General features: G+C 54.1%; 1 pseudogene; it reads left to right on the plus strand.

Annotated features, from left to right (window-relative positions):
* Positions 1-4,874: 4,874 nt before the first annotated feature.
* On the plus strand, positions 4,875-9,087 carry LOC146178031 (uncharacterized; annotated as a pseudogene).
* The last annotated feature ends 2,971 nt before the right edge of the window (positions 9,088-12,058 follow it).

Consider the following 12,058-nt stretch of genomic DNA (forward strand, 5'->3'; position numbering starts at 1 on the left):
AATAAGTGGCCCCTATTCCTCGCGCTCATCGATCCAACAGAAACACGCACGGAAACCTAATGCCACTTACATAAAGTAATGCACAACTTTAGAGGAACGACAACACAGCTAGCGCACACACTCAGGGAACGATACCTGTGCACCACCAAGGACCTCCGGGCGGTTGCCTACTCGTATGCAGGCAAAGCGAACACGGAGCTGGACACTACGTTCCAGCTCCACAACCTCCGGGCGGTCTTAAGCAAGATGAAACGCGGCACTGCACCCGCGCGCGACAAGGTTACAGTCAAGCTTTTGGCCAACCTTCCCGATGCAGCATATATCGTGCTTCTCAAATACATCAATAGTATTTGGGACGGAGACACTGCTCTCCCTCTCGATTGGAAGTCGGCTCTCATCACCTTTATCCCCAAAACCGACAAACCTATTGATGTGAAGAACGTTCGCCCCATCTCTCGCACGTATTGTGTCGGCAAGCTGATGGAGACAATGTTGCGCGACTCTCCGAATTTCTCAAAACACAGCACATTTTCGCGGACACCATGTTCGGTTTCCGCCCTCAAAAAATCAGCAGGACATATTCCATCAGCTCCACCACGACACCTTAGATCCTGTCGAATGTCCCCATAATGAGAAGGTGGTCCTGGCCTCCAACCTTAAAGGCGCATTTGACAATGTGAAGCACGAAGAAATCCTCGATCACCGAATTCTCACCAACTGTGGTAACAAAACATTCAATTACATAAACGATTCCTTACAGACCGCCAAGCCTACATACGCATACAAGATGCGGAACACGGGCCATACACACTCGGCTCGAGGGGAACACCTCAAGGGTCTATCTTGTCTTCTCTCCTCTTCAATTTAGCCTTGCTTCATCTTCCCTCCAAATCGGCTTTTCTTCGCGTGATACATCACGCACTTTACCCAGATGATATCACAATTTGGGCCACGCAAGGCAACCTGGGCCACATGGAGTCCTGCGACCGTAGTCGACGACTACGCGACCTACTGCGGGCTCCAGTGCGCCCCAGCGAAATCTGAATTTTTGCACGTACGTCCCTCCCCTCGAGATACAACTCAGCTTCGCATCAGTCTCCCCTCGGGACCGATCCGGGTAGCCAAAGGGATCCGCGTCCTTTTCCTCTTCATACGCCATCAACGCAAAGTTGACACCACTCTGGCCAAACTTCTCATGGTGGGAGACCAGGTGGGCCGTATGGTCCACCGGGTCTCCAACAAGCGGGGCGGATTACGAAGCAAGGATGCACTGCGGCTTGCTCATGCTTTTGTAACGAGCAGAACCCTCTATTCGATACCCTACTTGTACCTGCATAAACACGATCAGGATCGATTGGAGGTCATTCACCGGAAAGTCATCAAGCGGGCTCTCGACCTTCCGGTCAGCACATCCAACCAGAGACTTCTGGATCGGGGCGTGGTGAACACCTTCCGGGAGCTAAAAGAAGCCCACTAACTAAGCCACTGCAGACGTCTTACGCAGACCACGTCCGGTCGCCGCCTCTTGGACCGGCTACACATCAAACACGATTACCACATTGAGGAAAGCGGGAGAGTGCTAGAACTCTGGAGACGCGCCCTCCGGGTCAGACCCCTTCCCCGCAACACGTCCAAAGAAGACCACAACAGTCGTCGCCAGGCGCGCGCGGAAGCGTTTGAGCTCTCCTATGGTCACCAGCAACACGTGTATTATGTGGAGGTTGCCGGCCCTTACCACGGGGGGGGGTGGTATACGGCTGCAGTCGTGCACCACACAAACACGGTTAACGGGCTGACTTTCAAAGCCTACAGCACAACTCACGCGGAGGAGATTGCTATCGCTCTGGCTCTCAATATTCCCAATTCGAAACACATTACCGACTCGCGAGGGGCCTGTCGGAATTATAAGCTGGGATGGGCTCCCCCGCTTGCCCGGCGTATACTGAAATCTAGCTGCCAATACATAGACCCAGCAATGCATAACCTCATTTGGGCACCCGGTCACCAGGCACTCAAAGGAAACGAACAGGCTGATCAGGATGCCCGCGCACTCTCTCCCCGGGCTATCTCCCTGTCCTTGGAAGCCTACTCCCCATTAGACAATCTGGCCCTTACATTCAAAGACATCACCGATTACTACAGGCGCTACCCGACCCTTTGTAAGGGACTGGATCGCGCTGACGAGCGCCTCCTCATCAAAACTTTTACCAATGCTGTACTGTGCCCGGCGGTGCTTAAACATTTCATTCCTTCCTTTGATGGTGCGTGCCAGTACTGTGGGGAGGTGGCTGACGCCTTCCACATGGTTTGGACGTGCCACTCAAACCCATCCATTCCCCCCAACCCCAATCGAAGTAGAGAGAACTGGGAGGCGGCCCTGCTCGGCTATAAAGACCTCAAGGCTCAAAAGGCCTTGGTTCAACGGACGCGGGCGGCGTTGCTTGCCAATGGGGCCCCGGAATATGGGCTCCACCTAGTATTCTGAAGGGAGGAGACCGATACGTCTCCAACCCAAACACCTCTCTGTAAACATTTAGTTTTTATTTATAAATGTTTTAACCACCACCGGCACCGCAAGCAGCAGTGATTGCACAGGGGCGCATCTCAATGGCCTTTCCCGTAGAAAGGGATGTTCGACAAGGTGGCCCCCTCTCCCCGTTGCTCTGTCACAGCGATTGAACCCCTCCCACAAAATGTTGTTAAAGATGTCAGAATCCACAAAACACCATTGCCAGTGGGCCCTCCCAGCCCTCCAGTATTCGCCTACGCGGATGACATTTCTTTGGTGGTGCCAGACACAACACCAGTGAACAGACTACTTGAACTAACTACAGAGTACTGCCAAGCGAGTGGGGCTCGCCTCAATCACAAGACGTCCACTGTTAAGGCCTTGAGCATGACCCCCTCTCCCACCGCTATCCAATCAATCTCTGTTACTCGCGAGACACGAATCCTCGGGTATTTCTTCGATTCCGCCTAAAACTCGGAATACAGCTGAAGACCAACTAAGCATCAAAACCCACAATCTTGGTGCTCTAAAATGTCCCCTGACTGCGCAGGCCATCATCATCCAGACAATGCGGCTTTCTACCCTCAGCTTTGTGGCCAGCATTCTTGACATCCCCCAGACAAGAAACCTCAGCTCCAGAAACATATATACCGCATTTTGTGGCCGGGAGCCCCCGATAAGACAAAGCGAGCTATTGACTGCCTGCCCCGATTCAAAGGTGGCCTAGGGCTGCCCGTTCTGGATATCCTCGCAAGGGCTCTGCACATCTCCCTGCACATCATATGGAGACTCAGAGCCGTCGAATGCGACAGGCTGCTAACAAAAACGATGGCTTCGTGCTATCTGTCGACATGGCTGCGAACATTCACTGAAAAGGTCCTACACCACAACACCCCGCATGCTGAGTCACCCCCATCATTTTATCGAACCGCAGCCACGGACTTATAGAGTCCCTGAAGGAAAACTCGTCTGCTGTTGACCCACGAAACATGCACCTCAATGATATTATCAATATGATCCCTCCTCCGCTCCCTGCCCGCCTATCAAGCTACATGCGCCCCGCCGGGGTGGCGCAGTGGTTATGGTGCTCGACTACTGTTGCCAAGAAAGCGAGATGGAATCCCGGCCTCGGCGGCCGCTTTTTGATGGAGGCGAAAAGCAAGGCGCCCGTGTGCTGTGCGATGTCAGTGCACGTTAAAGAACCCCAGGTCGAAATTTCAGGAGTCCTCCATTACGGCATCTCTCATAGCCTGAGTTGCTTTTGGACGTTAAGCCCCACAGGCCAAAACAACCAACCAAGCTACATGCTACGTGCAGAAAGACCCAGTTGGCAGTACATAACCGCCCACTTCCTCGATGCACGCCGAGCCTCCCTGATGTGGAGGTTCGCAAGAGGCATCTCCCCAATCACAAGGCGTGCCTTCGTCCCTGCGACGTCGGGAACTATTGACCTGTGTCCTTTCTGCTTGGCCCAATCTTTCTCGACTGCCTAATTCCCACAGCACTCCTAGAGATATTTTCGGCCTCCCGGGGATCCCATACCCCACTGTGCGCTATTTCAACCCTCTTCCAAAGGGAGGGCGCGAGCAGTTTGTCTTGACACTGGCAGAGGTCAACTATCAGGTGTGGTTGGCCTGCTGCAAAGCGGCCTACTCGAACAAGACTCCGAGCCTCTATGAAGTCAAGGCCAAAATCAGAAAATAACTATGGTTCCACCTAGAGAGAGAGGAGGAGAAAACATTTACGATGATATTGTTACTATGGGGGTAAGACATCGGAGCGCTGAAAAACAAGACGTTAGGGCAGGGAGCTCATCTGGTAAACGGCAGCGCGTCCGACACGAGAGTCGTTTTCCAACATCTTTCTCCTGCACTTGTGTTGTAAGCTTCGTCTTCTTCTTTACTGTTACACTTTCCCCCTGGGCAGACGAAGCCCCCGGGCGAGGTAGTTATTCGTTTCCACGAGAGTGACACGGCTTCATCCGGGCGACATGGGTAACCTCGGTTCTGACTGAGCGACGACTACTTGCTGTCATACGTGCTATTAGGTAGTTGACTTCGCTGACATGCTCAAGCACAACGTAAAGGCCAGCGTAATGCGCCAACATTTTCTGGGCTAAACCACGCTTTCGGAGAGGTCGCCAAAGCCGCACTCACCCCCGAATGCAGAGATCTAACTTGACTTCGACTTGACTTACGGTGGTCTCAAGTCAGCCGCAACGCGTGCTATAAACCGAACTTGACTTCAACGGCAACTTGCACTAGACTTGACTTGCACGAAGTCAAGACCCACCTTAGCGAAGACGAGCCATTTTTCAAGTCGGCCCCAGTGCTGTCTTGAAGCTGACTTCGTTCGTTTTTTCAACATGTCTGCCACCCGAAGAGACGTCGCTCGCCGCATTCCTGCCTTCGAGTTCGCGTGTCATTTCATGGATGTCGCGTTCTAGGAGGCATATCGTATGCCTGCGATACCTCGGCCACCTATTCGTAACCGGGGAAACCCGATAAAGCTTTAGGACGACCAGGAGTTTCTTGCACGGTACCGCTTCACGAAGACGACGGTGCGAAGGCTGCTCGCTATGCTACCAGTGCGGGAAAGCGCCAACAACAGGGGCCAGCCAGTGCCTCCTATGCTCCAGCTGCTGTTGGCACTGAGATTTTACGGCGCGGGAACATTTCAGACCGTGACTGGGGATCTCGTCCGAATCCCGCAGTCTACTGTGTGCCGTGCCGTCGGGAAAATGACATTCCTGATTGGAAAGCATCTGCGCCCCTTGCTTGTTAGCTTCCCTCATGTGTCGCAGTTTCGGCAGGTGATAAGGGACTTCTACAGTGTAGGCGAGTTCCCCGGCGTCTCGGGGTCCATCGACTGCACTCACGAACGCATCAAGAGCCCCGGTGGTCCAAACGCGGAAGTATTCCGGAGCCGAAAGGGCTACTTCTCGATCAAAGTGCAGGTAAGCAGTGATGCCCTCCGTACAGCTGCGCATACACGCATTTTCTTTTAGAACGCACGTCCGCTTGTCTCGAGCGCTACAGTGGGGGATAAAATATAAAGTTAAAGAATAGCGCAGCGCTTCTTTAGGGCTCCTTTGCAGCGCAGCTTTGGACAAGTTTACATCTGCATGCGTTTAGGTTCTTGCAATTCAATACATATTTCACAGGTGTTTCCGTAGCTAAACTGTTATATCGGCGCTAACTGACGTAGAAAAAAAAACCCTACTACAGGCGCTAGTTTACGAGCCTAGGAAATGCACAGGTACCGCGAGTTGTGCTGACTACCATTTGCCCATTTGATGCAGGCGGTCACCGGGCCACAGCTGCAGTTTTACGACATTGTAGCCAGCTGGCCCGGGTCGGTGCACGACAGCCGCATCTTTGACAACTCCCGTGTGCGGGTGCTGTTTTAAGAGCGGCGTGTGCCAGGAGTGCTGCTGGGGGATGCTGGTTATGCCTGCCATCCCTTCCTAATGACGCCTCTGGCAGACCCTGGGCCAGCTAACACACCCATAGGAAGGTAAGTCAACATGAATACAGTGATACTGATATTGTAAACTTGGAGCACAAAAAAACAGCAATTGTGCTCGCTACCAACTTCACTTTTGCTGTGCCGGGCAAGCTGCTCACGTCGTGACATCCCATCTCGAACAATTTCACGGATGGCGCACAGGAGGCTTTGAGATGGCGATTCTTTAATACTAGCCACTGTAGTCACATTTGCGAGCCGTCCAAATTTAGGTGTAATGCGGCGAGTCTTTAGGGCCTCTAATGTTCGGCAGTGCCGGATAACGTTAGAGACCGAACTCAAGTTTTCCTTGGCAATGAGGAAGTGGTAGACATCTTCCGCAATGCCCTTGAGCAGATGGCCTACTTTATCGTCTTCAGTCATCCTGCTGTCGACGGTCTTGCACGACTTGAGTACGGCCTCTGTGTAGGTGGGGCAAGTTTCTCCGGCTGCCTGGGCCATCTGAGCAAGCGTCTGCTCGGCCTTTTTCTTTTTTGCAGCTAGGTCACCGAAACATTCCTTGATTGTTTCGACAAAACTTTCCCAAGTTGTCAGGGAGTCCTCGTGGTTCTATACCACATCAAGGCGGTTTGCACAAAAAAAGACATTGGCTTCTTTAGCCACTGAATCCCAGCGGTTATAGCGACTCACACGTTCATAATGAGTGAGCCAGTCATCAACATCTTCCCCTGCTTGGCCGGAAAAGAAACTAGGCTCGCGAAACGGTAGCATCGCACTCGTGGTGGTCGGCAGCACATCGCGAGACGGTGGTAGAGGGTCCCGTGTTGATGTTTGGGGCTGCTCGGTAGTCTGCTGCACTCTTGTTGGAAAGGGTGGGAGAACAGCGAGGCGACGGCTCCGATGAAGCTCCGGCGGTTGAGGATGCGTCTTGAGGGTAGTCGTACCCAAAACCTGACCACCAATTTGTTACGACGGGGGTAAGACGTCGGAGCGCTGAAAAACAAGACATTAGGGCAGGGAGCTCAGCTGATCAACGGCAGCGCCTCCGGCACGAGAGTCTTTTTCCATCTTTCTCCTTCACTTGTGTTGTAAGCTTCATCTTCTGTACTGTTACAATATGATCTGGGAAGGGAGGTGCGTTCCTTGTGGAGCGGAGGGCAGACCCTATGCCGGGACGCCATTGGCCGCCGCCGCTGCCCGAGTTTTTTGAAGAATGGGGACACCCCATGGTGATCTTCAAACAAGAAAATGGAAGATTAGAAGTGAGAGATTAGAAGACTTGCTCACGTCAGGCTTCGACCCACCCCGGGGGGGGGGGGGGGGGGCGGACGTGGTGCATATGCACTGCTACACCGGCCCGGTGGGAACAGGGCGGATTCCATGAGCCCCTTGGCTGGGAAAAGCCCACTCCCCGAGACAAAAACCCCCAAACCTTATGGTGCGACAGGCCTTGCCTGGGGTAGCACAGGTTGAGGTCTGTAGCCTCACAGGAGGATCGCACCTAGTGCATCCTTTCTTCCATCTGACAAGGGAAGTATGGGGGGCTCGATGCCTATGACTACCCCTCGTATGTGACACGCTTGTCACTGAAACCGCTTCTGTTGCGTGAGACTATCTCTGGGCAGACGCTGCTGCGCACCGAATTGTTCCTGCACTCCCCCCGGAGGATCCACCTGTCCGGCGCTGCGTTCCTGTCGCGGCTGCCCGGGGCCTGGATCAAGTCATGGAACGACCTACCCCGGCACTGCGCCCGTCCAAGGCGCAGTGCTTCACATTTACGGTGCTGGAACCTGTTTCGGCGGACAGCCTCATCGACACTATGGAGGAGGTTGTCGGAGTAGGGGCTGCAGTACCTGCAGCACCTTGAAGGTCTTCGTTTCCTGGCCGCCTGTCCGGAAAAGAATTGCCTCTAAGGCAGATGGGAGCTCCGGTGGTTTATGTGACGGTGTACTGTCTTCTCTCGTGCGTCAGCGACAAGGCTCTCGCTGTGGCGCTTTCCCCGTACGGAAAGGTCATCAGTCTCATAAGTAGCGTTTCAGTCTAGGATCCACGTCCGCAACGGGACGCGGCTGGTCAAGTTGGAGATGACGCGGTCACCCCATCCAACTTCCTGACGGTAACTGGGACCCGCGTGATGCTGGAGTATCGAGGAATGAAACGCGTGTGTTCTAGGTGCGGCGTTGAGTGCCCCATTGGCGCTGCCTGTTAGGCGGTGTACTGCGGTCGTTGCAGCGCTTACGGCCATGATAGTGCGAGCTGCCGCTCCGCTTGCAAGCGCTGTGGCGGCGAACATCAAACGGTGGAATGTGTTGCACCGCGCTCTTATGCAGCGGCTGCCAAGTCGTCCTCGGTGCCTGGCGTGCAACCCGAAAAGGCCGCGAACCTGGAGCTGTCCGCCGGCACCCAGGAGCCAAGCGGGGACGCAGAGAAGGACGACGACGAGGCCTTGACGACCACGACTGAGGCCCTCTCTTACGGGGCAACCACGGAGCCCTCCCCCTATAGCGAGCCTGTGATGGAGGTGAGAACCTCTCAGAGCGACTCCGAGACTTTCACAGAGGTACTGGGCTTTGAGTCCCGAGCATTGGAGTCGCAACCTGTGGCGGGCAAGCACACGCACGCGACAAGCTGCAGACCAATCCCGCTCCACATGTGAAGTCGGCCAATCTAGAGTCTCTGCTGCACGCCCCGCGCCTCCTGCACTCGGTGGCTTCCGCCCATGTCCTCCCGAGTAAGGAGGTTATCCTGTCTGGCGTTACGGTGGCAAGATGATCTGGCTCCGCGAGGCCGCAGCGCCTGAGTGCGGGCCGCGCTATGAAAGTGCCTTTGGCGGAAGTGACGGCAGGCGTCACTTTTCCGGCACAGAGAGCTGTGCATCTTCTTCGAATGCATCAGCGCCACATAAGAAGCTGCGGAAGACACCACAGGGCTCCGAGATGGACTTCTCGGACGCCAAGTCGTAACCACCGTGGCGCCGCCTCTCAGGCTCAACAGCCGCTGCGGCCGCGGCTGCCCCACCTCCTCCTCTTCGCCTGTCTGGCGGTGGCTTCGACGAAGCACAGTCGGCGCCGACCAGCAGCCACCGCTTCTCGCTCCCGGCCTCCCAACGGTGAACTGCGTGCGTTCCGTGCAGTGTGTGTGTGTGTGTGTTAGACTATGGCTTTAATTGCACAGACGCGCGCGCCACACGGACCATGTGGCCGCCCGGGCCCGTAGCAATGAGCACTTCGTCGCATCCTGGCATCCTCTGCAGAGCTATCAGCTGAGGCTTCAACACGGAGCATCAACTCCCCGAGCGCCTCTCAAGTGCTATTGACAAGTTTACAGACATTGCCCGTCGAACTTTTCCGTAAGTCTGTTATGTTCTTCTCTGTTCCTTTGTTTCTGTGATATGTATAGTCATCTTTGTTCCCCCTACTTTTTATGATGGCTCTTTTTCCTTTTGAATTCTTTAACGCGCAAGGCTTTCGCCACTTTGACAATCAAAGGGAGGTGCCTCATTGTGCGTGTTTGCATCGAGTGGATGTTTTGTTTTTCTTCTGCACCTCGCCGATGTCCTTTCCTTTCGTTCTCGTTTTGATGTTGAGGCCTTTTTTTCGTTAACGGACTCACGGTGTTGTGGCGTAGGCGCGATCTGCCTTTCACCAGCATACAGGATATGTGCTCATTGTACATTAGGCATAGATGGGCGCGTGATTGTCGTTGACGTTTTCTGGATGGCCGCAGGACTCGTTTTGCAAACGTGTACGCGCCAGTCACGCGTAGTTTGACAAACTTGTTCCTTTCGTCTATCCCGACATACTTTCTCGACGACGCACCCTTCTTTCTTCTCGGAGATTTCAATTGTGTTTTAGACACAAAGCGCGACATCGGTGGGCCTGGTGAGCGCGCCTCCAATTACCACGCGAAAGAACTTGGAAAGCTACTGGAATCATTACGCCTAGAGGACGCGAGGGCCACTCTTCACGACCATTTCGAGGCAACACGAGTCTGGGGCCAGAGCTCGAGCTGAATAGATCGAGTGTAATTACATCCTCTCCGCCATCGTACCTGACTTGCTACAGTGTGAGGTATTGCCTTTCCCACCAGGCCTTTTATTTCCCGGTCACGGGTACTCTGCGGTCAGCCCCGAGCCATGAAAACAGCCCCTTGACGTGGCACATGGATGCAACAGTACTACGCGATAAAAAGTGCCTCACTTATATACGCGGAGAGTTGTGCATGTCTTTGGCCACAGTTAGTGACATAATACCTGCTACCTGGGACGCGCTCAAAGCACGCTGGCGCGATGTCCTTGTGCGTGCGGGGAAGGCGCGACGTGTCCGCATTACGACCGTGCTGAATGGCGTTCTGCGGCGTTTGCGCATCGTACGTGGCGGCGAAACCCTTACGTTCGTGATGCGCGAATATCTCGAGACGCTGCGCGAGAGTTATCACCGCATCCTCGAAGACCGTCCACGTCGTTCACGTGCATCACTCTCCGCTGGAACATCAAATTTACCGCTTGAAGACGCCGTGGTCATCGGACACACTCGAGCCGTTGGCCAGCGCAGTAACTGACGAACTTGCGTGGAGAGCGTCACGCTTGTGGACGGTACGACGTCTTCGGAAACCGCGGACGTCCGCAATTCGTTTACCGAGAATTTGGCGGCCTTCTTTTTGTCGCAAGGCCTCGCCTAGGAGGAGCATTTGCAAGAAGCTGTCGGCTCCTTCAGTAGGCCTCTTCCACAACTTCCAGAAGACGCATATTCGGCACTTAAGGAGCCGGCAACTTTGGAGGAGGTGCGCTGTGCTTTAGGCGCCATAAACCAGTCGACCGCTCCCGGTCCTGACGGACTTGAAACCGATTTTTATTCCACTTTCTTTGACATCCTTGGTTCATGTTTACTCAGGCTCGTAAATTGTTTCCTCGCAAACTGCGCCAAACCACCCTGCTTCAGTATTGGCCGTATCGTTCTAATTACAAAGGAAGGCATCATGCCGTCAAGTTCCTCATCGTGGTGACTGATTACCCTCCCTAACACCGACTATAAACTTGTAGCCACATTTCTGGTCCAAAGGGAGCGAATCTACCTACAGGATTTGGTTAGCCCATACCTGTCCTTTTCGGTACCTGGATGATCGGTGTTCGCTTCGCTGACACTGACGAGAGAAGTCTTCTAATACGCCTGTGCCAAATGGATCACTGGAGCTTTTGTTTCCTTGGACCAGGCAAATGGTTACTTGTTCGCCGTGCTCCGTCATTTAGTTTTCCTGACGAATTGGTTCAGCTCCTACGCGGCCTCTACACAGATCTTAGCAATGAACTAGTACTGGATGGACAAATTGGGGGCAGCTTTCCGATTACGCGGGGAGTGCATCAGGGTTGCCCGCTCTCGCCGATATTCTTCATACTTTTGCTCGACCCGCTGCTGCGTAGGATCGCCGCGAACAGGTGTATTCGAGGTGCTCCATCAGTAGGACAGGAGACTGTCGTTGTATCTGCATACGTGGATAACATTTCACTCTTCGTGGGTGACAATGACAGCTTCATTGTTTTTAAACATCTTTTCAAAATACGCAGCTGTATCTTGTGCGCAGCTCAACACGAAGAAAAGTAACGCACTCCGCTTTGGTCAGTTCAGGGGCCCTTTAGCCGCCGCCGTACCGTTTGTGGACGCAGGGCGTACTTGGCGGTCTGTTTGAGCCAAGCGGGGTCATGAGACGTAGTTCGCTCGCTAGCCACGCACGCCCTTTCTGACGCAGCGCGTTTCAACCTCACGCTTAATGCTAAAGTTAGTGTCGTCAAGACACGAGCGTGCGCTTTCACCCTTTATGTGGCGCGTATCGCGCCGTATGGTGAACAGACTCGTGTCCCTTACAGGGACTTTCGTTTGTGATGGCAGGACAGCGCTAGTCGCCCGTCACATCCTACTCCTTCCGAGGAACAAGGGAGGCCTTGTCCTGCCGTGCATCCCGACAGTGGCTCGAGTGCTCGCGTTAAGGCTGGTGGAGAGGCTATTGGCTGACGAGTTTTACCCTGGTCGCTCGCTCATCCTGTACTGGATGAGCACGGCGCGCCGTGTGCTTACACCCGAAATTACC

Source organism: Amblyomma maculatum, chromosome 10 (assembly GCF_055883805.1).
Source record: "Amblyomma maculatum isolate TAMU_Amacu chromosome 10, ASM5588380v1, whole genome shotgun sequence".
Taxonomy (NCBI): domain Eukaryota; kingdom Metazoa; phylum Arthropoda; class Arachnida; order Ixodida; family Ixodidae; genus Amblyomma; species Amblyomma maculatum.